Source organism: Parasteatoda tepidariorum, chromosome 11 (assembly GCF_982258835.1).
Source record: "Parasteatoda tepidariorum strain Cologne lab strain chromosome 11, Ptep-v5.0, whole genome shotgun sequence".
Taxonomy (NCBI): Eukaryota; Metazoa; Arthropoda; class Arachnida; order Araneae; family Theridiidae; genus Parasteatoda; species Parasteatoda tepidariorum.
The window spans coordinates 5,973,624-5,998,602 of record NC_141765.1 but is presented as its reverse complement, the minus strand read 5'-3'; the positions used below and the strand labels follow the sequence as shown (position 1 = coordinate 5,998,602).

Sequence of the window (24,979 nt, the reverse complement as noted above, 5' to 3'; positions counted from 1 at the left end):
AAAAAAGTCCATGTTAATTACGAACGCTATAGCAGTAATATTATGTGCTAAAGTTGCATTAGTTATTCTAATATTTTTGTTTCTCAAATTTTTGTACTACTTGAATATTTACGCAACAAAATTAAACATACTATTTTTATTGCCGGAGCCATTTTCATATTAAGAAAAAATAAGTATCGAAGCTAGTTGTAGAAAATAAAGAAACGTAAAGAACAAAGCTACTGAATGATTTATAGAAAACGAATGAGCTCCTTACGGTACTAGCAGTTTTTTTGATATATATTCACTAAGAAATTCGAGCTTTTCGCTAAGTTTAATACTCGAATGACTGGAGCGGTCATTTTGGACAAAAATCAACGCTCAGAGTCGATAAGTCCTAAAACAATCATACCAACTTACTTTACAGTCGGGATCTTTCTTATTTAAAACTTTCAAAAGCATAAAAGAAGCATTTTTTGGGGTATTATAGTAATGGTTTAAATTGAAGTTCTACCTAGAATTGCCAAGATAGCCAATACAGAGATTTATTAGTGATAACAAAAAATGTAATTCTGGATAATAAAACCAAAATATACCATAATTATTCCACTCATTAGGTAATTTTTTCCATTTATATAGTAACATATTATCGGAAATTCTGGTTTTCAAAACTATAATTCTTCTCACCTCATATTTAGTAAAAAATACGAAACTGAAAAGTAAATTAAAGCGAATAAATGGTTTTTTGCTATTTTCTAAAGTATCATGATAAAATTAAATTTTATCATTACCCAAGCGCTTTGGTACAAAAATACCCAGCTCTTTGGTGTTTATAGAGAGCCAGAAACGATTTAAATTGTACCATATTCTGGAAGTTTTGACAACCCTTTTTCTAAGAGCCGTGGTGGCTCAGGAGATAGAGCTCTAGCCTCCCATTGACGTGAAACGGATTCGAATCCCGTTGATGGCTGGTTGATTCGAATTCAGCACCCGGTTATGACCAACCACAGTGCTAACTTAAAATATCCTCGGTGGTAGACGGGTTAGAGTTTCCTTGCCATTACGCTGCCCATGGGAGGTTTTCTCACCATGTAACGAAAATGCGGGTTAGCCCTCCACGACGGCAAATTTCTCCCAATACTTGATCCAGGAGCTTTCTCGATTGGGTTCAAAATTACACGAAGTTGAATATTGGTAGTCGCAAACTAAACATTCGGTAAGCTGTTCAACGACGATTATAAAATAAAATACTTTTTCTCGGCGTAGATATTTTCTACTCTATACTGCAGGATAGACAAATAAATTTTTTACTCTGTCTTTAAATATGGCAATTGTTAATTAGAATAAGATTTTTGGTAAACAACTTTTTCATGCTTCCTTGAATTTTAAGATGGAATGTCTCCAATTAACTAAATTCCCGTTTATGGATTCTTAACGAAATATTTATTGCATTATTTTCTAACGTAAAAATTTAAATGTAAAAATAAATCAGACAATAAGAAAAGTTCAAAAAATTCATATTCAGGCGTAAGAATGAGCAAAATATTTAAGTTTTGTTATTTTTTTATTTAATTCCCTTTTAATAAAGTAAATTTATTTAATTACAATCCTGTTTAAAAAGAAAAACTTTATGAAACACTAATTAAATCAAATTATCTTAATAATCAATTTTATTTTTCTACGAATATAATATTTTTATCACTTCGAAAACTAATTTTTCTCTTTGTTTCTGTATCTTTTGATCCAGTAAAATTGAGATATAATTATCTCTTTTAATATATGTCTTAGTTCATTTAACTTCCATCGAAAGAATAATCTTTCATTAAGGTGTATTGTGGAACAAGCATATTGCGTTAATCGAATATTTAAGGGGTTAAATAATGAACCTTCATCATTTTCGAACAAAAGAATTTTCATGCTGTAATATTTCTCGTTCTGCAGTTGATTATTGATCTTAATATGAAGGAAATTTTCTAAAGATATCAGATACCGTAAAACAATAGCTAAAGATACCGAAAAACAATAGCTTCCTGCTCTTAACTAAATGTTTATAAATAATTTACTCGGTTGTTATTTATTGCTTTTTATTCATTAAAAAAATAGAAGAGTATGCTTTAAATAGATGAACAAATATCGGTAATTTATTTTGGGGAATCTATTTTTTCTTTACAGCTGTAAATAATAAAATATCAGAAATTAAAACAAACATTGATTTGATTTTATATTAATACTTAAACGAACGAAAATTTTACTTGAAATTTGAAATTAAAATAATCAATAAATATGCTTAATTAAAGTTGCTTCAATCTTAGAGTTAATATAGTAAGCCATATAGTAATTTTCTGTTTAAATACTAAACAACTTATACCAGTTGTTTGCGGGAGCTATTAGACCGATTCTTTTAAATTTAGATTTTGTTTTTCTAAAATTTCCTTAATTTAGAATGTATTTATATTTGCATTTAACAACTTAAAATGATTTAGAATATTATTGCTTTTAATAATGCAAAATAATAAAGACGTAAATATAAATTATTTTTTCATAAATTATATTTAGATAACCGAATTTTTTACTTGAATATTTCCAGAAACTTGATGAAATCTGAAAAAAAAAATTTAAAAAAAACTATGCCGTTTAAATATTTGACAGCTCAATTAAAGAAAATTATTGACAATATTTAATCCAGAATACAGCTATTCTTTACAAATTGAGAGTCAAAAATTTATATTCGTCAAAAAAAAAGAATTTACTTTGAAAGACTATGTGTATGTCTGATAACGAAACTTGTCTGCTTTCACTAATTAAAAAATTTAAATAAAAAATCATTGCACTGCAATTGCGAAGCGTGTTCCATTAAAACTCTATCTTGGGTATTTGAAAATCCGATCATACGATCAAATTTTTTTTTGATATTTTATCAACTAGAAAACAACATTATTAACCGAAACAACATTATTAACTAACAATATTATTAAACCGAATAGAAAAATATTAAAAAAAGAAACATCTTTAAACAACTAACCAGCAGTTCAGAAATCAAAACCAGTCCAAAACTTCTACCTATCTAGGAAAATTTCTGTTTTAATTCAAAAAAAGGCATAAATTTCTGTTTATTTTGAAATATTAAGTACTAAATACTAAAATATTTGCTGAATACATCAAAACGATATATAAATAGCCAAATTAAATTAACATTTGCTTATTGTTTTTCAAGAAATTCGTTTCGAATCTAGCTTGAAAAATCATTAAACGACACTATTAAGTGAATATTCAAAATGAGTTATTGAATTTTTGATAAAGTTTCGAAGAAAATTTTGTGACAAATTAAGTCAAAATTAAAGACCAACTATGATATCCAAGAACATGGTTGTTGAATGAAAATTATTGGATAGTTTAAGACTTGTAAATGCAAGCAATGATTGCTCTCTTCTATTTTAATCTCGTTAAAGTTCGCTTTTGTTCTTTCAAAATGAAGTCACGTCAAGTTCTTGATTAACTAATGGAGCGGATTTTTTTTCTTTACTAAGACGTTTGTCTTATGAATAGTCATATTAAAGAAAACGGAATGTTGAGAGAAAATCTCATTTACCATTTCTCATTTTATCATATTTCGTGCACAGAAACATTTGGACAAACATTAACGATGAATTTACTTTCTTTTTTTGTAAGAAAAACCTTAGTTTGCGCAATAAGTAGTGGAAAAAGACTTCTTTTTTCTAACATATTTTATAAAATTAAGCTTATAAATGCTTTTGGGCAAACACAAATTTAGACCTGCAAAAACTATACAAAAATTTTCGGCACATTGAAATCAAGAAGTTAAAATTTAAACTCTTGTTGTTTTTTTCCCAACAAATTTGTGTTCTCAAAATAACTGTTTTTCAACACATAATTTTATTAGACTAAATTAATAAACCATTTTATGTTTTGATATAATTACTTAAAAATAACAAATTATAATTATTAAAAAAAATTCGCGTAGAAGTGGATGTTTTATCCAACCATTTTTCCCATATACAAAATGTTGAACAATAATAATAGTTTAAGATAATTAAGAACATGTATTTAGCATGCATTTAGCTGAAACGGTCAGTAACAAGTAGGAGTTAAATAGCAAACATAAGAAATTTAATGCAAGGAAGTATTTAATTTATTAAGGGCTCCAGATGCAAAGTTTTTGGAATATATTTCCTTTGCTTCATGAATATGAAACATGCTCAACGTAAAAAATCATTCCTTTTAAAACAACAGTGCTATTAATTATGCTAGTCCTTTTCATGCATCAATAAATGTCTTCTATTAGTAACATTAAACTATTGAGAACGTTTAAGGCGTTGACTCTATGAATTAGTGTACATATTTTGATTTTACTATCGTGGGACTAGAACTTTACAGCATTTTTTATCATGCCTATTATTCCTACAGGTCATCTAGCCTAAAAGACTTTTCAAAATTTTCCGTAATGTATCAATTAGATTCAAGTCTAAAGAATATCAATCAAGAAACGTTATTAAGTCATGATTTGTTGAACAATTGAACACCTCAAACCTAACTTAACAACTTGGTTGAATTAATCATGCCTTCAACAAGAACTAAAATTTCATAGTCGTTTTGGGAAAAATTTCGAAATGTTTTTTAAGGATGTGTTTTACAGTTTGTTGAATATTCTCAGGTTTAATAGGCTAGAAAAATACAAGCTTGTCTCTTTTAATTTTCACAGAAATTAATTTGCATTATTTCACACCTTTTAAAATTGATTGATTATTTTCCTTTTAAATATATGTTTATAGTATTATATGTATAGCGATATAAGTACTATATATGATATAAATACTATATTTTAGTATCGGAAACTTATAATTATTTTATTTTCAAATGATAATTTTACTATTATTGTTAAAGTACCCCAGTACCATGTTAAAACTTCTTGAACTGTTAGGTAATTGCTTAATTGGTCTGATGCTCAGTTTGTGTATCATATGGAAGCAAAAACACTCAATAAAATCAAAGTGTGAAAATGTTTTGCAGTGTGTATAGATAAATGTTTTGAAATTAAATTGAACCAAAGCATAAATTTATTCTTTCTTTTCAAGTATTTTAAGGGAACATATTTAAAAAAAATTTCTAAAATCAGCAAAAATAAGAATTCTTTCTACTTTTTCAGCATTTAATTATTGATTCAAAATAAAGCAATGGTTATTAATTTTAATTTAAAACAATATTGTCTTATTATTAAATAGTGTTCTATTGCATAACTTATCAAAATATAGCGTTAGAATTAGTTTGTCAAATATAAACTCAAATATTTTTGTTCTTTTTACCAAATTGTCAGTGATTGATAATTATTTAATATTGTATAAAAAATTAAAAGATATTCATAATTAAGATGCCTTTTCGATTTAAAGCATTATATTTTCTAATTGTCAAACAAATGGAATTAAAAACATAAACAAATCAAAAAATTCAGTTTCAAATTTTTCTTCAAAACTGTAAAAGTTAAGAAAATTATTTTTACGCGTCTTTTTTTATTCAACTTTATTAACATTTAATAAATAATTCAAAACTGCTAAATTTTAGGATACATGTTTTTAGTTGAAATAACGAGATAATTATGCCTAAGAGTATGTAGAAATACAAATATTCTAGCAAATATTCAAGGATAAAATAAAATGAAAAATAAGAAAATTATGCTTTTTATTAAAATGACCTAAAGCTCATAACTTTTATTAGAAGATACTAAACAAAATTATGTACTTCCATTTATTAAATAAAAAAATTATATTTTTAAAAATTTATTACAAGAAATAGGAAAATATTTCTATTTATAAAAGAAAATAACAAAACCGTTTATAAATTAGTATAAAATAATTATAAACATCATTAATAAATAGCAATTTTTTACGGGCTAAAGAAAAGTTATTAATGTGTAATAATCAATTGATCCAATGAAAAAAATGATCCAATTTTTTATTGCTTACAATAGAATGATACATAATATTTAATAAATGGCTTTATCATTGCATTTCAAACACAGAAATGAAATAACTTCCATTACTCTTTTTAATAAATAGGTGGAGGCAAAAATAAAGCATTTTCAAACTGTTCGAATTTCAAAAGAGAAAATGTTAGTTGAATATTCAGTCTCAGTAAAAAGTGTTTTTCGTTCAAATTTCTCTTTTCGAATAAAAATTATTCTAAACGATTTCATTTTTTAAAGTAGGAAAAGCGATAAAACGTGGTGACTGAGTTTATTTGGTTTCAGACTGGCAAGCATATTCTTTATTTTCCTTTTCGATCGATACACGGAATTAACTGCCTCATTAGGTTGCAAGCGGTGGCTATTATGCACTTCCATTGCTTCGCCAAGCACTTTCGCCAACAGGTTGTATCATAGTTGAAAGATACAAATGGCTATCAGATTCTAGGTTACACAACTTTCGAATGCTTGTATATTCTATTTTCTTCGAATAATTACCCTTACGTTATTCAATGTTTATAGTCATACTCAATTTTAGTGGTGTAGGTTATTAAATGAATTTTAGACTGAAAAATTAACTGTAATTCAACAGTTAATAAATTTCCAATAATGTAAACTACAGCAACTTCTATGAAACTATTATGGATACTGCATATGTTTATAAGTTAAAAACAATATTACAAAATTGTTAGAAATCATGAAAATCACATTTTAATTTTAAACCTAAGTAAAACATGCAAATGCTTCAAAATTAAAACTAAAACCACCTTAAAGGTAATAAAATTTAACTAAACTAGACTCAACTAAACTAAACTTAACTAATTTTAACTGATTTGACTAAACTTAACTAAACGAGGTAATAAAATTTTAGCCTGACAAAGACTACCCTTAGGAAAATTTGCCATAGGTTTGCCATAAAAAAATGCCATAGGATATTCCTATGGGGTTTTGCCTATGGCAAAAGTTTTGCCATATACGTATGGCAGAATTTTGCCATACATGTATGGCAAATTTTTGCCATAGGCAAAACCCCATAGGAATATTCTATGGCATTTTTTTGAATGGCAAAATTTTGCCATAGGCAAAACCCCATAGGAATATCCTATGGCATTTTTTGTATGGCAAAGTTTTGCCATAAGTGTATGGCAAAATTTTGCCATAGGCAAAAAACCATAGGAATATCCTATGGCATTTTTTTATATGGCAAATTTTTGCCATAAAACTAAGATGTGCTACAGTTTATGAAGAAATATTTTTCCATAGGTTATGGTATACCTTTGCCATACAGCTATGGCAACATTTCTCGTTGATATTTTACCATACGTCAAAAAATAATTACTTACAAGAATCTTTCGCAATGGATATTAAAAATGCAAAACTTAATAATTGTAGAATAAATATATATCCAGAAAGCTTTTTTTTTAAAATTTCTTTGATAAACTTCTCCTGTTTTACTTGCAGAATCCTTTTTGTATGCGTTTCTTATTCAAATAAATTTCAAACAGTTAGTACAAACCGCTAGAAAATGGGTCCTGTGAACGGAGCGAGTGGGGAAAAAATTGGTTATGTTGATTAGGAACAAAATATATTGAGTACAGGCAACTAATATTTGTTAAAGCTGTAAAAACAAGAAAATAGAAAGTGGGTTCGGAGGTCGGAGCGAGTATAAAAAACGTTAATTTGATTGATTGGTATCATAATTGGTTAGATAAGCCTCAGATATTAGAGGAACCTAAAAGAACACGAAGCAAAATAACGGTCCGATGGTCGGAGCGAGTATGAAAATTCTTTAAATTTTGATATGTGATACTAAACTAAAAATTAAACAGACTACTAAAACAATAAAATACTATTAAAACTCAAAAGATAAAGAGTGGGGCCGGTGGTCGAAGCGAAATTAGTTTAAAATAGATCAAACGGTGATCAAACGGCGATCAAATGTGAACAAAATTTTATCCATAAAAAAGATGGTATTAGACTATGAAAAGCTAAGAATAGAAAACAGGCTAAATTAGTTGATCCCCTACTAGTGAGGGATAAAAAAACTCAGAAAATTTATGTTGAGTAGTGTTAAGCACATTTAGAAAAGAGAACACAATATAGAAACATTGGTAAATACAAAACATGTTTAAGACATGATTAAAATTGGTGAAATTAATAATTGTTATTGACAAATTTACACTTGGTCAGGGATAGTAAATAAAAATTAATTGGGTATAGGGAATCACTATGACGAAAAAGTTGTAAACTTAAGGAAAGATTAAATTGTTAGAAGCATTTTTGGCAGCAGATGATATGGCCAGGGACTGTTCAGTTAATGATATTGAAGCAAAACAATTGTCAACCAGTAATCCAGCAAATCTAGTTAAGTGATGACCCTAAGCTATGTATAAACATGTAACAGAACATAGTACAAATATATGTGGATACTTAAGAAATATTAGTTGTAAAATAGTAAAACACAGAGACTAAAAAACAATTTAATGGCAAGCAAAAATTAAACACAAAAAATAAATATAAAGCCCTAACATATGTAAGATAATGTAAAAAAGCATTGCAAGAACCTAAGTGAGTTAAAATAAAAAACTAATGAGAATGTAAACCCTGATAAAAGTACCAGACAGCCGGAAATTAAAAAACTTAATAAATTCAGATAGATAATCCCATAGGCGTTTGCAATAAATTGTTTTTGACCAAGAATGAGATCGAAAAAATATTAAAATAAGTAGCCAAAGTTTGCGAAAGATTCCACTTGTAATGAATGACACGTTAATATGGCGGTCTGATACTCTAAGCCTAAATCAATGGAACATCTGATTTTAAACACTCAAAAATGGAAAAATTGGCCACCCGGAGGCCGGAAAAGACTCACCAGGAATGCCTTGTGGGTTTACATGTTGAATTTAATTAACTTCGGGGTGAAATAATGGATATTTATTTCTTTTAGAAGATGTTTTTGAGGACTCCATAGAAGTTGTTGTTTCGTTGGTGGAGATCTAGATCAACTTTTCTCTATGGTATACTGCCATACAAATCTTCAAGGTTACCATTGGCCTATGGTATACTGCCATACAAATTTCTGTGGTTGCCATAGGCCAATGGTGACGTGCCATACAAATCCTTATGGTTACCATTAGTCTATGGTATACTGCCATACAAATATTTATGGTAGCCATAGGCTTTTGGGGTTTTGCCATACAAATCTCTATGGTAACCATAGGCGTATGGTATCTTGCCATATAAATTTCTATGGTAGCCATAGGCTTATGGGATTGTGCCATACAAATCTCTATGGTAGCCATAGGCTTATGGTGTTGTGCCATACAAATCTCTATGGTAACCATAGGCGTATGGTATCTTGCCATACAAATTTCTATGGTAGCCATAGGTTGCCATAGATTACCATAGGCTTCTCTATGGCAAATTTTCCTAAGGGTACACAATAATTATGTGAATTACTAAAACTATCAACTAAATTACAGAAATAAAATAACTATTCATAAGAATTTTAGAAATATTTTACATAAAAAAAATTTGCTTCCATGTTCTTTCCCATGACATTGGAGGATATCATTTCATTCTGGAAAAGAATTCTAAATAAAGGAAGGAATTTAAATTCATTACTTCGTCTATTGTGAAACTGACAAAACTAAATTAAGAACTTAATTTTTACTTCGAATAAACTTTTTATTGGTATGCCCATTTTTTTTTATTTAAATAAATTTTTATATATATATAAATGTATATATATATATATATATATATATATATATATAATAAAAAAATAAATACAAGAAAACACTAAGAAAATTAAGAAAACAATAAGTAACATTTATTGCGCTTAAGCTGCAAGTAAACAGCACTCATTAGATAAGTTCAAAATGAAGAATAAAACAAAGAAAAATTATAGACATATGAAAAAAATTTTTTTGAGTGCTCCTCACACTATTGTATTAATATATTTTGCTTTGGCTTTATTGATACAATATCAGAAAGCACTCTGTTTTGCGGATATAATAGTGTGGGCTGAAGAAAAGATTATATCTTTTTTTTTTTTTTTTTTCCGGCTTTTTTCCGGTTTTTTAATTAACATTTCACTTTTTTTTTTTTTTTTTTTTTTTTTTTTTTTTAAATAAAATATTGTTTGTTGTTTTTTTTTTTACTTATTATTTCCCACCCCCTTTTTTTCATATGTCTATAATTTTTCTTTGTTTTATTCTTCATTTTGAACTTATATATATATATATATATATATATATATATATGTATGTATGTATATATATATATATATATATATATATATATATATATATATATATATATATATATATATATATATATATATATATATATATATATATATATATATATATATATATATATATATATATATATATATATATATATATATATATATATATATATATATATATATATATATATATATATATATATATATATATATATATATATATATATATATATATATATATATATATATATATATATATATATAATAGAACATATAGAATAGATATAGAACACAGAATTACAGAATTTTTAAGATGCATATGTTTAGTCCAAGCCATGCCACATTAAGAGCATAAATATAGATAACATGATAAAAGATAAATGGTGAATTTTTTTATAATTCTTTACAATGAAGAATTCATTTGAAATTTATTTCAGATTACCAAGTAAGAGCAGTTTTTTCCAAAATTCTTATAACATTTCTTTAGTCCAAACCATGTTACGTTAAAAGTATATACGAGTATATAGTTAACATGATGGAGGGCACTTTGTGAACTTTTAAAAAAAAATTTTTTTTTTGCAATGAGGAATTAATTTGATACTTATTTCCAATTACAGAGTGAGCATCTTTTTTTTTTAAAAATTCCATTACGTATCAAGAAATAAGTGTTCAAAGAAGGATTTGTTTACTAACGGTAAGAGCAAATATGTATAATTAACGTAACAAGGGACAATTTGCGATTTTTTTTGTAATTTTTTTGCAATTGAGGAAATAATTCTAAATTTCTTTCAAATTATAAAGTGATCGTCAATTGTTTTCAAAAATACCCATATGAGTCAAAAAATAGGTACTCAATTTTTTAAGAAGCAATTTTTAGTCCAAACAGTGCTACATTACGAGCATGCATATAAAAGTAAAAATTTAGTCCAAATCATGCTACATTAATATAGTTAACATAATGAAGGATGCATTGCAAATTTTTTTTATATTTTTTTGCATCGAAGAAATCATTTAAAAAATTGATACAAAGTGAGCTTCAATTTTCCTAAAAATACCCATATGAGTCGAGAAATAAGTAATCAAAAGTTTTAAGAGGGATTTGTTTACTCCAAACAAAGATGTTTTATGAGCATATGTATAAATTGCGAAAAGTAGGAGAATTGGTGAATTTTTAATAATTTTTTGCACAGAGGATTTCATTTGAAACTTTATTAAGATTAAAAAAACGAGCGTCTATTCTTTCAAAAATATTCACATTTATCAAAAAATATGAATTAAATTTTTTTAAGAAAAAATTTTTCGTCCTAACAATGCTACGTAATGAACATATACATATAAAAATGAAGGAGGACAGTTTGTGATTTTTTTTTTTTTACTTAATCCAATGAAATTCGTTCAAAACTTGTTTCAGATTGAAAAGTGAGAGCCAAAATATTCAAAACTGAACATGGTTGAGAATAAATAAATATCCATATTTTTTAAGAAACATTTGTGTAGTCTAAACCATGCTACATAAAAAGCTATGCTACGTCATCCCTGCGAAAAGCTTATCTGTGGGGTTGAACTCTCATCCATACTGAGGAAGTGGAGTGTAGCGCTCATCTTATAAACGAAAATACATTGATACAAAGTAAGGTGGAGCACTCATCTCATAGCACAATACACTGTTAGAAATTTCTAGGAAAAAATGGTTAAATAACAATTTATTGAATGGTTATTTTACCATATTTAATCAAAACAGTCAAATAACCTTAAATAAAATGGTAATCAAATTGTTAAGTTTGAGAAAACTGTTTATTAACTGCTTTCACTTAATACGGTTAAACAACCAGAATTTTATCGCACCAACTAGAACCACCTAATGAAGTTACTTAGCTCTTTGCAACTGCGTACATATCATAGCTGAGCTGGCTTATCGTCAATCTCATGACCGGTAGAACTGGAGTTCGAGTCCTAGTGTTGACACCACAATATTTCCTCCCTTCCCTTCAACACATGAAAAATTTAAAGTGTCCGGCACTCTCCAATGTCCATTACCTTACGAAAAGCCAAGCTCCTATGTTTAGTTTAATAATTCTTTTTTTTTTTACGATTTTGAAAAATGCTAGTTGTAAATGGTTAAAAACCGGTATAATTTTGTATTCATGGTTTTATAACCATACTTTTTGTAACTGGTTTCAAAACCATAAAGGAAAAAAATGCTTTTCACCGTAAATCGGATGGACAGACAGCTGCCAGTTATTTTATCATAATTTTAGAATAAAAATTTCAACAGTGTAGTAAGAGAAGTCATCATCCCTAAAAGTGGAGTGTAGCTCTCATTTCCGCTCTACATTCATTATAAATGAGCATTAGCCGTGCTGTTACGTTTTTAAGCATAATAGAACAGTGGGCACAAATGCAGAAACAACATGGTCTGTTCTCAGGAGATGGCTTTTTCTGTGTCTCAAATTATGCAAAAGCATGTGTAGCATTATATCATGTACATAATCCCGATAGTTTCTTGCCTTTATTGAATTATCGCAAAGCAAATTTTAATGCAAATCAGGTATAATTGTTAAGTCTTGCAATTTGATTTTCTCATCATGGCAACATTTAGTATACTTCACAGAAGATATTTTTTTTATTTGCCCTGAAGTAAACAACACTGAAACTACTCATTACACTCATGGAACTGATGTCATGTTCTTCAACATCAACAGTTTAATCATATTTGACGGCACGTCTCCTACACATTCTTTAAATGATGCGTCCTTTATAACTGCCATCAACACTTTCTTTAGCTTTTCGAGTATGCTTCTTATTGTGTTTAAAAAGAGAAACAGCACGACTAATGCTCATTTCTTATGAATAGCAGTATTAATAATAATAATAACCCGCAAGCAAATAATAATAATATTTCAGTAAGCAAACAATAGTAATAAATCCGTGCACAAATAATTCCTATAAATCCGAAAACAAATATTTCTAATGAATCCGAAAACAAAACTCTTAATAAATTAAACCTTAACCAAACGCCCAATCGACAAAAATAGAGATCCATCAACAATAACAGCTCATTTTTGCCCAGCTAAATAACTGCAGCTTTAGAACTAAATAGAGAAATTAGAATTAGTTACGAAATAAATTTAAAAAAAAGAAACAAATCTGAAGCTAAATTAAAGTTTGAGAAAATTCTCCTTGAGATTTTTTTTAAAAAATAGAATATGCTCACAATTTAAAATAAATTTAATAGCTTCGTTATTGGTTACAAATTGGTTGTTGCCAACCAGTACATGTAAATAAGTCGTTTTTTGTTGACATGCAGTAGAAATACCTATATTAGTTAACTGATCAAAGCCAGACTATTTTGAAATTATTTGCAGAGCTAAAAAGAGTTTTTATGTCATATCTAAATTTTTATAAAGACATGTAAAATGTTCGGTTAAATTAGATCTATTTAATATAAATTTTGGAGAGTGATTTAGAGTTTTGTGTTATAAAAATAGTAACTACTAATTCGCTTCAACTTGCAATTATTATAAATTTTTTTGCAAATCCAAGAAGCATTTAATAAGTAAATGTTTTACCTGGTGATTTCTTCAGCTAATGATTCAATAAATATTTTAAATTTTAAAAGTTAGGGTTTTTTAATTGTTAAGCATAAAAAAATTAACCAGATTTTCAAGAAGTATCAAGTGTTGAAACAAAGAGAAAACTTTGTTGTTTGCAGTTAGATATTTAGTTGCTAATTTCGTCAAGTTTATCAAATAAAAACGTTTTTCCTTCATTTTCATTGAAAGTAAAACAACTAATCCCAGTAAATCAAAGTAAATTACGAAGCATCAAATGGCTCTTCTGTTATTTTGAAACAAAAAAATCTGAATAGAATAGAGTAAAACAATCATAAAGAAACCTCAACAACAACTTAATCCTTATTTGCTAATGACTGTCTTCACACTTAATAGCTTCGTATTTTAAATGAAAAAAAATCAGAAAAGGGACATTGACGCTACAGTTAATTATTCTTTATTTAAAAGAGAAAGTTATATACTTGTTTTTTCTATTTGCTAATCTTTTTATTTGAAAAAAGAAACAAAAATCCCTTTTGTTGTGTTAAGTTTATTTTACTATTTCAGACATTGAGAAGAAGAATCAATAACATATTAAGATAAGAATATTTTCAGAAAATATAGTAAGACATATAATTCTTAGTAAATTTAATGGCGCATTTATATTTAATGATTCATTAATTTGACGTGATTTGGACTTAGGTATCATGTTCACTTACTAGAAGCCTATTGTTTTGAAATTTTAATCATAATAAGCAATGAAAAATATTTTTGTTATATGCATTAAATTAAAAATGGAGCTAAATTTTAATTATTTTAAACCAAGTAAAAATTGATAAGAAGTTGCATTCTTTTCAATTTAGGGCGTTTATCATACAAGTTTCTCTTCCCATTTGTAGAGCCTAAAAACAAAATAAAACGAATTTTATTTCGTGGTTTTAATATAAAAAACATATCATTATAACTCCGATCCATTAATATTCTAGATAATTTTTTTATGATTCTTCACTATGTTAGAAAAATGCTGATTTTTCCCCCTTGATCTTTAGATATTGAAGCTCATTCTCTAAAAATATCATTTATCTGGATAGCTGCAAATGTTATATATATTTTAGAATAAAGCATAAGATAGTTGAAATGAATAATACTCCAAAACGTAATAAGTAAAAATAATTAAAAATAAAAATAAAAGTAATTGAAAATAAAAATAATTAAAAATAAAAAACACCCCCATCATTAAAAGCTACAATTATATCTTTTGTCGCTCATTGGGACCGCCTGCACAAATTTACTTTCGATAGCGCCAAAATTATTTCTATTCCTGACATATCAGCTCTTCTTAATTATTTGAGCCTTGTTTCATTTATAAACATCGAGTCGTTTAAAGAATGATTTTCTAAACATTTATCTCCTCCATTGAGCAATAGAAAAGTATTCTGCCATGAATTGCCTCCTTCGTTCACCACCAACTTCTCTGCTTCCACTATTTCTCTAATTTTCTTCCCAATAATTTCCTTCTATTTTCCTGTTAACAACTTTGCATTTTCTTGCTTCGAACCTCTTCTGCTTCTTTTAAGCTCTTATTGTCGAACCAGAGAGTCATGTGTGGCTTTTCAAAGCACGTCGATATTTTTTTCCATTTCAATTACTACTAAGAAATTTTGTTATATCAAATTTTGATTTGTTAAATAAAAATGTGAACAAGTTTTATAATCTTATTTCCATGAATCAGTAAAGTAATCCACAAAAAAAAAAAAAAACGTATTTTCTATAGAAGTTGTACAAGCCTTAGTATTCAACTCCATAACCTTGCAATTGTGAACCTGGCTGATAAGATGTGAGAAATCTAGAGCTATATTTTCAGACAAAATCCTCATGATAATATTTTTTTTTAAAGTTAGCCCTTTTTTGTGTTAAATAAAGAAGAAGCTTCTTAACCTTGATGATGGTTTAGACAAAAAGCAATAGAACTCAAATCTTTAATTTTTTAACTAAAATTTTATGTCATCACTTTAATAATTTTCAATTTCATCAATTAATAATTTTATGTCATCAAATTTCGATTTTATTTCCATATAAATAAATTTTACTACTCCAATTAATGCTATGTTACTGCTCACTAGAAATAAGCCAATTGAAGTGATTATTCAACAGAAAGCTTTGTGTTTGCATGAAAAGATTATCCGAATTCCTGCAAATATTTACTGAGGAAAATACAGTAACTGCAACAGAAAACTAAAAACACAAATTAAATTGGATTTTTAGTAGTGGTGAAAAGTAAAAAACAATTTAACATTTCTGATAATCCGGAAATTAAACCTTCTCCATTCGATTCTTTAATCACCTTGAAGAAAGGTAATACTGATCTTACTCAAGTAGTACCAAAAAAGGAACCGAAAAGAAAAAGTCATTTCGTTGAAAGTCATTTCCTTGTAAACTATAAATACAAGATACTGTAGTGTATCTACCACTACAAAAATATAATTCCAATTCACTAGTATATAAGACATGTTAACTCAATTCTATGGTGCAGGGAACCATTTCAAAGATGAAGGTTGACATTCGTCGTTAACAACACTTCCCACATTGGTGACCTGTGGACGTGATATGAACACGCCTTCCTTGACAGAAGCTTCCACTTCGGGTTGAACACGTCTATCTTGGCAGTAACGCCCACTTCGATCAGAACACGCCTACCTTGTTGGATAGTTCACATTGTACAGTTGACTTGCTACTTGTGATAGAGTCGATATCTGGCCCCTAGCACCATTTCTAACTCGGACTCGATCACACACAATGAATAACGTATACACTCGACTGCTAAAGGCAACACAAGAGTGACCACTACCCTGAACTTAATACAGCCCTCACGATCAGCACTCATAAAGTACGGTGATCTTAATACAACTCTCCCGGTTTCTCACAAACCAGTAACGAATCAACTAGTGGTATCCGTTTATTGAATTCTATCACAGATTCAATTCTAGTGGGGGAGTACTGCAGTGTATCTACCTCAACAAAAATATAATTTCAATTCACAAGTATATAAGACACTCGATTCTATGATGGAGTAATTTATCATAGATGAAGGTTGACATTGACGATAACAACTCACCCCACAATACCCACAACCTAAGTGGTTCCATGTCTATACTGATGGCTCTCAATTGAATCAGGATGGAAATGCGGGAGACCAGCTCCAAAATTTAACCGCATTTACCAAATTTTATCACGCATTATAAAACCATATTTCATTGCTAATTTTACTAAAATCATTACCAAAGAGCTTCGGTAAAAATAGTCGAGTTTTTGGTGTAACCATAGAGCCAGAAACACCACAAATTTTTACAAATTCTAATTGAGATTCCATTTCATCTCATTGCAGGAAGCACGTTGGCAGACAACCGCTACGTGAATTGAACTACCGTAATTTTAATGTTTTGATTAAAAAAAAAAATAACTGGAAAGACAGAGATGTAAGTAAATAAATGTGTAGTAATGCATGCACCATAAACTCAGACAAAAAATAAGTAAATAAATAATAAAACACTTTCAGTAAACCTTTACATACCATAATTACATTTCAATAAAACTTTTGCTTTTCTTTTATAAAAATTCTTTTTTTTTTTAATTAACACATTAATTTTTTTAACCTATTTATTTTATTTTTTAGAAATAATTCATTCAAAATATTAAAAGCCATATATGTTAATTTTTTATCATCATTCTAGAAAATTTTCGAAAGAATAATTCACTTTTTAATAGCAATTTTATTTTGAAATTCTTTGTCAACTGTAAATGTCAATTATTTCTTGTCATTTGTTTGGAAAAAGAAAACAACAAATAAATTTCGTAAAAGCTTTTCTAAACTTAAATTGACAGGTTTCTTTACAGCAAACTAGCTTTGTATAAATTTCAGTTTTATTAATACAATTCTTGCCCAAATATTTTATAAGTTTCGCCCTCAGAACGAAACGTTTCATTCATTTAAAAGTTTGAAAAAATTTTTAGACTTAGGAGTTTGCTAAGAAAGCCCGAAAGGAAATTGCTTTGACTTACTTTGACTGAGAAAGATAGTGACAGAGTGTTACCATGGCAACTTACTTTTTATTCAACAATGTTTCTCTTGTGAAGTAAAAACTCCTAAATTTTGAAGAAAAAAAATTCTTATAATTAGTTTAGAAGTTTACAAGAAGGGTGGAATAAATCACATTTTTCCTTTTTTCAACCATTAGAAAAATATTTTTATACTCTAATTTACAAGTATAAAAAATTAATGTAATAAAAGTTCTTAAGGATGTATTAGTTATGATGGCGTATTTTTATTACTTTGGTTCTATAAATAAAAAAATTCAAAACTATCTTTATCAGAAAACTTATTTAAGTAAAGAATATTTTAGAGTTTAGTACACTTTACTCTGAGTTTACTACCCAAATTAAAAAATGAGCAACAATAATTTATTGGTGAATTATTTTTGCTCATTTTGCGCATTTTCAAAACCGAAATAACGACAAAACGAAATTGGTAATAAAAATTAACAAAAAATTACTGACACTTTCAATATAGATTTAATTTCGAGACATTTAACCTATTCACTGTAGGAATATTATAGAATCTAGCAAAAAAATTATTTCATAGTTCCGAATTTCTCTTTCACTTTCATAAATCATAATAAGATAAACAAAATATGAAATATATCGCCAGGGGTTAATAATTTTAGATATACATACGTGGATCATGCATTTCAATAAAGAAAATGAATATAAATTTTTCAAACGTTAAATGGCACCTAAAGTAGAAGCAAACATGCGTATTGTCAAATTATGGTCTATTTAAATACAAAGATGAATAGATTTAATAATTATTTAGAGAAAAAAATCGATTTTAAATAATACGAAGTTTTACTGCATTAATACTGCAATACTGCATTAAATCTCAGTTTCAAGTTTATATTAATTATGTAAAGCAAGCAAAATAAATAATTATTGTAAAGAATCATACATTAATTATCAAAAATGCTTAATACTTGTGGTAAAATTTTCAAATTATGGAGGAAAAAAAACATAAAATGTTGAAAGTTACTTGTACTTGTAATTTATACTTGTATCTTGATATAAAGCAATAAATTAAAAAACTTAAAATATTACTAAATAGATATAAAATTAAATACTTAAAATACTAAGAGATATCACTTGACTGCTACGCTGTCATAAATTTCGCATTGCGTACTAAGGTACATACACATGGACTTGCATATTCTTGATTGTATTACTTTTAAATATTAAGTAAATATAAATTTGAACGCTTCATACAGGTCACAGAACTACTAAGTCAAACAAATATAAGCATTATCAGAACTACTGAATTATGCAATATTTAAAAATACTTACGTTTCTACTAAGTGAATTTAGAGTCATTTAACGTAAATCACTTCTGTTTATGAAGAATTATACTCAAATAACTTACATGCTCTGAATCTATTGGAATCCTCAGAAAGCTTAAACATCCACGAATGTTTCAGTGAGGATAAAATTAAAAATTTTATCACAGAAGCTAAGAATCGATGGTTCTCATATGTGAACCGAGGTAATGAGAAGGTTTAAAGACCATTGAGGAATTGTTATAAAAATATATTTCCGGACAATATTCCAGGAAACATTAGAAATCAGTCTGGAACTTTAGGCATGTTTTATTATTACGTTTTTATGCCCAATGTAGATATTTTGCTTTAAAAGCTTAGCATGTATATTTAGGAAGTTACAAGTTTTGTTCGTACGTTAAAAACGTAAAATTTCTTGCACTTTTAACAATTTACCAAGTAAAGAATTATAACGTTATGTTACAATTAAAGAATTACAATACAAAATTCAAAATTTCCTCGCCGTGAATATTAGCAATCAGTCTAATTTATCGCGTGTATGTTGTTGATGGACAATCTATTTCAAAAATCTAGAAAATTTATTTACTTTCCTTATATGTTAAAACAAGGCAATTACTCACACTTTAAATAAATGCAAATTCAATAAATATTTACAACAATATTATGCTTCATCTCCTAAAACGTTAGTAATCTTTTACGTAAGTTCTACTCTTAAGTGTTTCTTTAACGAATTCAACTGAATTAAAATTCTTCAACATTGATAAAATAGCTTAATAAATTACCGCATCAACAGCATTTTTGATATCCGAATGTTCTTTAAGCACTTTTCTAGAAATATGCAAAATTATTTGGCAATTTTATAATTCAAATTTCTGCATTACTTTTTCAGAATACTTAAGGAATAGCTTAATAAATTACCGCATCAACAGCATTTTTGATATCCGAATGTTCTTTAAACACTTTTCTAGAAATATGCAAAATTATTTGGCAATTTTATAATTCAAATTTTTGCATTACTTTTTCAGAAGGAAGATTAACAAATATTGCCGAACAATTGATAATAAAGTATAGATTTAAATCCCAATTTCAAACACTCAATTTAAATATGCAATTCAAAATAATTTCAAATATTTTATTATAAACTTTTAAATAAGGTATTCTTCTAAAATTAAAAGAAAACACTTGAATAAAAAGAAACACTTTAATAAAAGGAAATTTTCCAGTAATAGTTACTTTAAATAGCAAAGCAAAATTGTCTAAGTTTTAAATAATGTGATCCGAGGAAGATTGGCGCTATTAAAATTCTTATTTGACATTTTAGGTAGCAACACAGTGGTCAAATAAGTAAAAATAAGTTAGATATGCGAATACCGACAGAAAAAAGTTGTAATGAAAGCAAATCTCATTTCAGGTGGTTCAAAATTACGAAAAAATAAGCACCATTCCACTTTTTAAATTTTATGCATATAATTATTCTGTGTAAATTATAGGTAAGATATAGGCAATAGTGTAATTAGAGATTCAAAGTAGTAAATGATGGTTAAGTCAGGGAAGGATCCAAGTCTAATTTTACATATTTGTTGGCAATTAATTGTTGTAGATTGATAGATCTAACGCAGTACAATAAAAAATATCGTTTAGGAAAAGGAAAAATAGAGCACCATGTAGCCCTGATTAGGTGAGCAGTGCCAGGCAGACCAAAATAAATTTCACTATTTTTGTGAAAAACTTTTCAATGTCCTATTTGCGTAGAAAGAAGAGCGAGAGAGTGATTATTGATTTCTAGAGAGACCTTAAACTTAAAAAAAAGATGAACTTGAAATATATCGAATTTGAGTACACAAAATGAAAAAAAGATTTAGTAATTCAAAATTAGAATTTAATTTTATTTTATGTTATTTTATAACAGTCCTTGGACAGCCGACCTAATTTTGGGTTTACGTCTACTAATGTTTAAATCTGTAGCCTTGCAATTTTGTTCCCAATCTCCAGAAGACAAAAAAATAAACTCCTGGATCAAGTATTGGGCGAAATTTGCTTTTGTGGGGGGCTTTTTTTTTAACTAACCCGCATTTGAGTTACAAGGAGAAAAAAACACCAAACCCTCCCACGGTTAGCCTGACGGGAAGGGGACTCTAACCCATGATCCGTCTACCACTGAAGATAATTTGCATTAGCACTGTGGTCGGTGCGAGCCAGATGCGGAACTTATATTGACCAGCCATCGATGGGATTCAAACCCGGTTAACTTCAATGGAAGGCGAGCTCTCTATCCCCTGAGCCTCCACGGCTCTAGCCTTTAGATTGGCAAGATCAATACTGTCATCCCCGAGATAGAATTTTTTTGAAAAAAAAATTACTAGTTATGACATTCATTTGTTTCCTGGTTTCCATTTTCAGGTTATTTTCAAGTTATTGTAAAGTCTAGTAAAAGTTTCGAGCTCTCTGATTAAGTTGGCATGCTCTCGGCAGTTGGTATACGTGTAGTTTGTTCACCTGGAACAAACCTTGACAGATGAAAGTTTTAGAAGCAAGATTTCCAATTACTGCAATATATACGAAAGGGAAGTGCTAATTAACCTCCCACCTAAGTTGGATAATTGAACAAACGGTCTACTTCTATTTAAACTACAACAAGAAGAAAAGGAGAATCAAGCACAAAACTTGCAATACTTTCTGATTCCATGAACATTGCGTTTATAAACAAAATGATCCACAATGGCACTGAGCTGTGATTGTTTATTACTGCGGGGTTCTAGCCTCAGTGATGGCCAGAAATCCTGCCAGCTTCAAGATGAAGGACACCAGCCTGCCTGGGAAGTAAAGATGGCAGGTGTGTAAAACCGGCCACAACATGCTGTTCTCAAAATTGTGGAATCTAAACCTCCATGACCCACTGAGCAACAACTAGTTGTTGCGAAAGTAAAAACCTTATTTTCTCATTCCTCTTAATGAACAAAAATTTTTGAATCCGTCACAAAATTGGCCATATCATGTACACATGGAAGCCAAAAGATTTTTCGTGGATTTTAAAGAGTATATTTATTTACATAGTGAAAAAAGAAATTTTCATCAAATGACTCGGTTATAGAAGAATTTCAAAAAGAATGTTCTTAATTTGATCATGGAATGATTTTTAAATGAATAATCAAAATGAAGACACGACAATACCACCGATTAACAGAACCATAAAATAAACACCACCCGAAATTTAATCTATATGATAGATATAATAGAGCTAGATTACTAGATCTAAAGTTAGGGATGATATTAGATCCCGCTTTAAGATTTATAATATTATAATAGATCAGAATATTTTGTTTCCTTTATTACTGTAGAATTAGATTCAGATTCAAATATTAGATGAATTAAAGTTAGATGTATATATTTGATTCATTTAAAGAGTTATGTAGTTTTTTACTCTTTTTCTCTTTTTTTGGTAAAAAAATATAGAGTTTAATCCTTGTTTTCTAACTTTAATTCAAATCATCGTTATTGCTATATGCACTAATAAACGTATATCCATGGTAAAATACTTGAAATCTGCAGAAAAGTGCTTGAATTTATTTCTAAGCACTATTCATAATGTCATTTTATTATGAAAAAAAATTCAGTCAACTACTATATATAAAAATACATTAAATCTAACACTGTTAAAAAAAAAAATTAAAACTGTAGTTTCAGAATGTATTTCTCAATAAAAATTTTCGTTTTTATTTGAATCAAAATAGAAAACCTTAGAAGTGCCTTTCTTTCACATTATTGAAGATATATGATTTAGTTTAGAAACTACTTATATTATCAAAGCTAGCAGGTAACTTTATGAATTACCCGAACTAAGACAAGCGAAAAATGTTAACCCAGACATCTCAAGCTTACGTGATTTTATTCCTCTTCAAACTGTCAACAACGTGTCTTAATTCTAATCCCCCTACAACATCTCTTAAGCATAGGAACGGATCCTTTTCATCATACACCATCAAAAATAAAATATGACAAGGAGTATACCTACGCAATTATCCGCGACGCTGAACACTGAATTCGAGAACCACGAATGAACATTTCCGCACCGTTAAATCCGCGCCTTTCAACTTCTTTTCTGGGTGCAGCATCTCTGAAGATTTATCTGCATCAAAAATCACAGGTAAAAGTCTTCCACCCCATGACACTCATTTATGTTTTCTGTCCCTCCCTTCCCAAAACGCACTTTCAATGAAAATACTCATTACACAAGCCGCATTGCGAAACCGATTTTCTTCCACCCCTATTCTCACATTTCTCTCTCTTTGATTTCTTTATCTTTTCTGTATCTTTTAAGAGATTCCTTACTTACCTTGAATGGCTTCTTCTTCAATAAATCACTTCAGCTTTAAGAATCCTTTTACATAATATGATAATTCTTCGAAAAGATTATAACCTTAAATTATTCTTTATTGGGAAGGTAATTAACTGATCCTTAAAATTAATCTCGTAAGTTAAAGGTTATTATTTCAAATGTAACAAAGATTTGAATTAAAAATCATCAATTACTTCGCGGAATACTCTATGTGGGATTAAAAGAGCTTTAAACATGAATTAATTAATAATTTTCGTTAGTGTTTGCTTAAATATATAAAATCTCAAAAGGGACAACTAAGGACAACCATATTTTTAAGTAACGTTGGCAAAATTATGAAAAAATAAGTGAAAAATCAGCAAATTATTGAACTTTCCATACCAATGAGGCCGTAATGAATGTGAAAATTCATTACAAATTATATACTTAGTGAAAGGAAATATCTGCGAAAGTTTCTTGAATTTACAAATTAAAAGTGATAGCACTAGTTTAGTGATAACACTTTTATATATGATGTGAAGTTTTTGCATATGATGTGATGTTTTTGTATAGTCGAGTGGCTAAAGTCTGTGCCCTGGTGAGTTAAACTGTCATTCACGCGATCAATCATCAGTCAATCAATCGGGGAGTTCACTCCCAAAGTAAATACAACATATTTTTTCCCATTACTTATAATCATAAGAAGTTATTACTTCATAAAAGCCTCAAATAAATAACCCAGACTACGTGAAACCCCAACTCTCTCAAGCAAACATAGATGGCAGCGCCACAGATATGATACTCACCATCAGACTCACTGGAAGACAAGATGAAGGATAGTATTACCAATCTCTAGTTATTACTCACTGGAAGAAGGATAGTATTACCAATCTCTCCCGCTAGATAGCAAGATCAACTGAGTAACATTCCACTGTTAGATATGACTTAAAGATTCACAACTCAGTTATAACTCAAAGTTACTGATTTATATCAGATTAATGATTACTGATTATTACTGATTTATTGCAAACTCGTAGAAAGGTGGTCTCTGAGTTCTTCCACGCTAATTCCTGGAACATTATTGACTTTTAGCTGGAATTTTTTCTTTTATTCTTCTAAAAGTTTCCTGCTTTTTTGTTAGAAAAGTAATTGATATAAATTAAGCACGTTAATTGGCCATCATTTTCTAAAAACATTCCGGAATTCTTTTCGCAGCATACATATAAATTGCCATTTCTAAATATTAGATCAAGAAAATTCCTTGCAATAAAACTCTCAAGGGTTTTATAACCTTTCAAAAAACATCATGAATTAAAACTGATAATTTTTTTTAGTTATAGTATCAATTCATGGAAAAAATTTCACAACCTGTCAAAATCTGTAAAGTTTTGGAAGATAGATTATTGAAAAAATAATTTATATTACTTAATTGCAACACACATCCTTTAGGGTGAAACACAAAGCTTTGAAATTAACTCACTAAGAAAAACAATGCCCTGCTCTTTCAAGTCAAAGATTGTAAAA

At 28.3% G+C, this 24,979-nt stretch overlaps 1 protein-coding gene across 2 annotated transcripts in view; it reads right to left on the bottom strand.

Moving 5' to 3' along the window:
- Nucleotides 1-24,979, bottom strand: part of LOC122270917 (glutamate receptor 1) — a 573,804-nt gene that overhangs the window by 481,685 nt on the left and 67,140 nt on the right. The gene's annotated exons all lie outside the window — the stretch shown is intronic.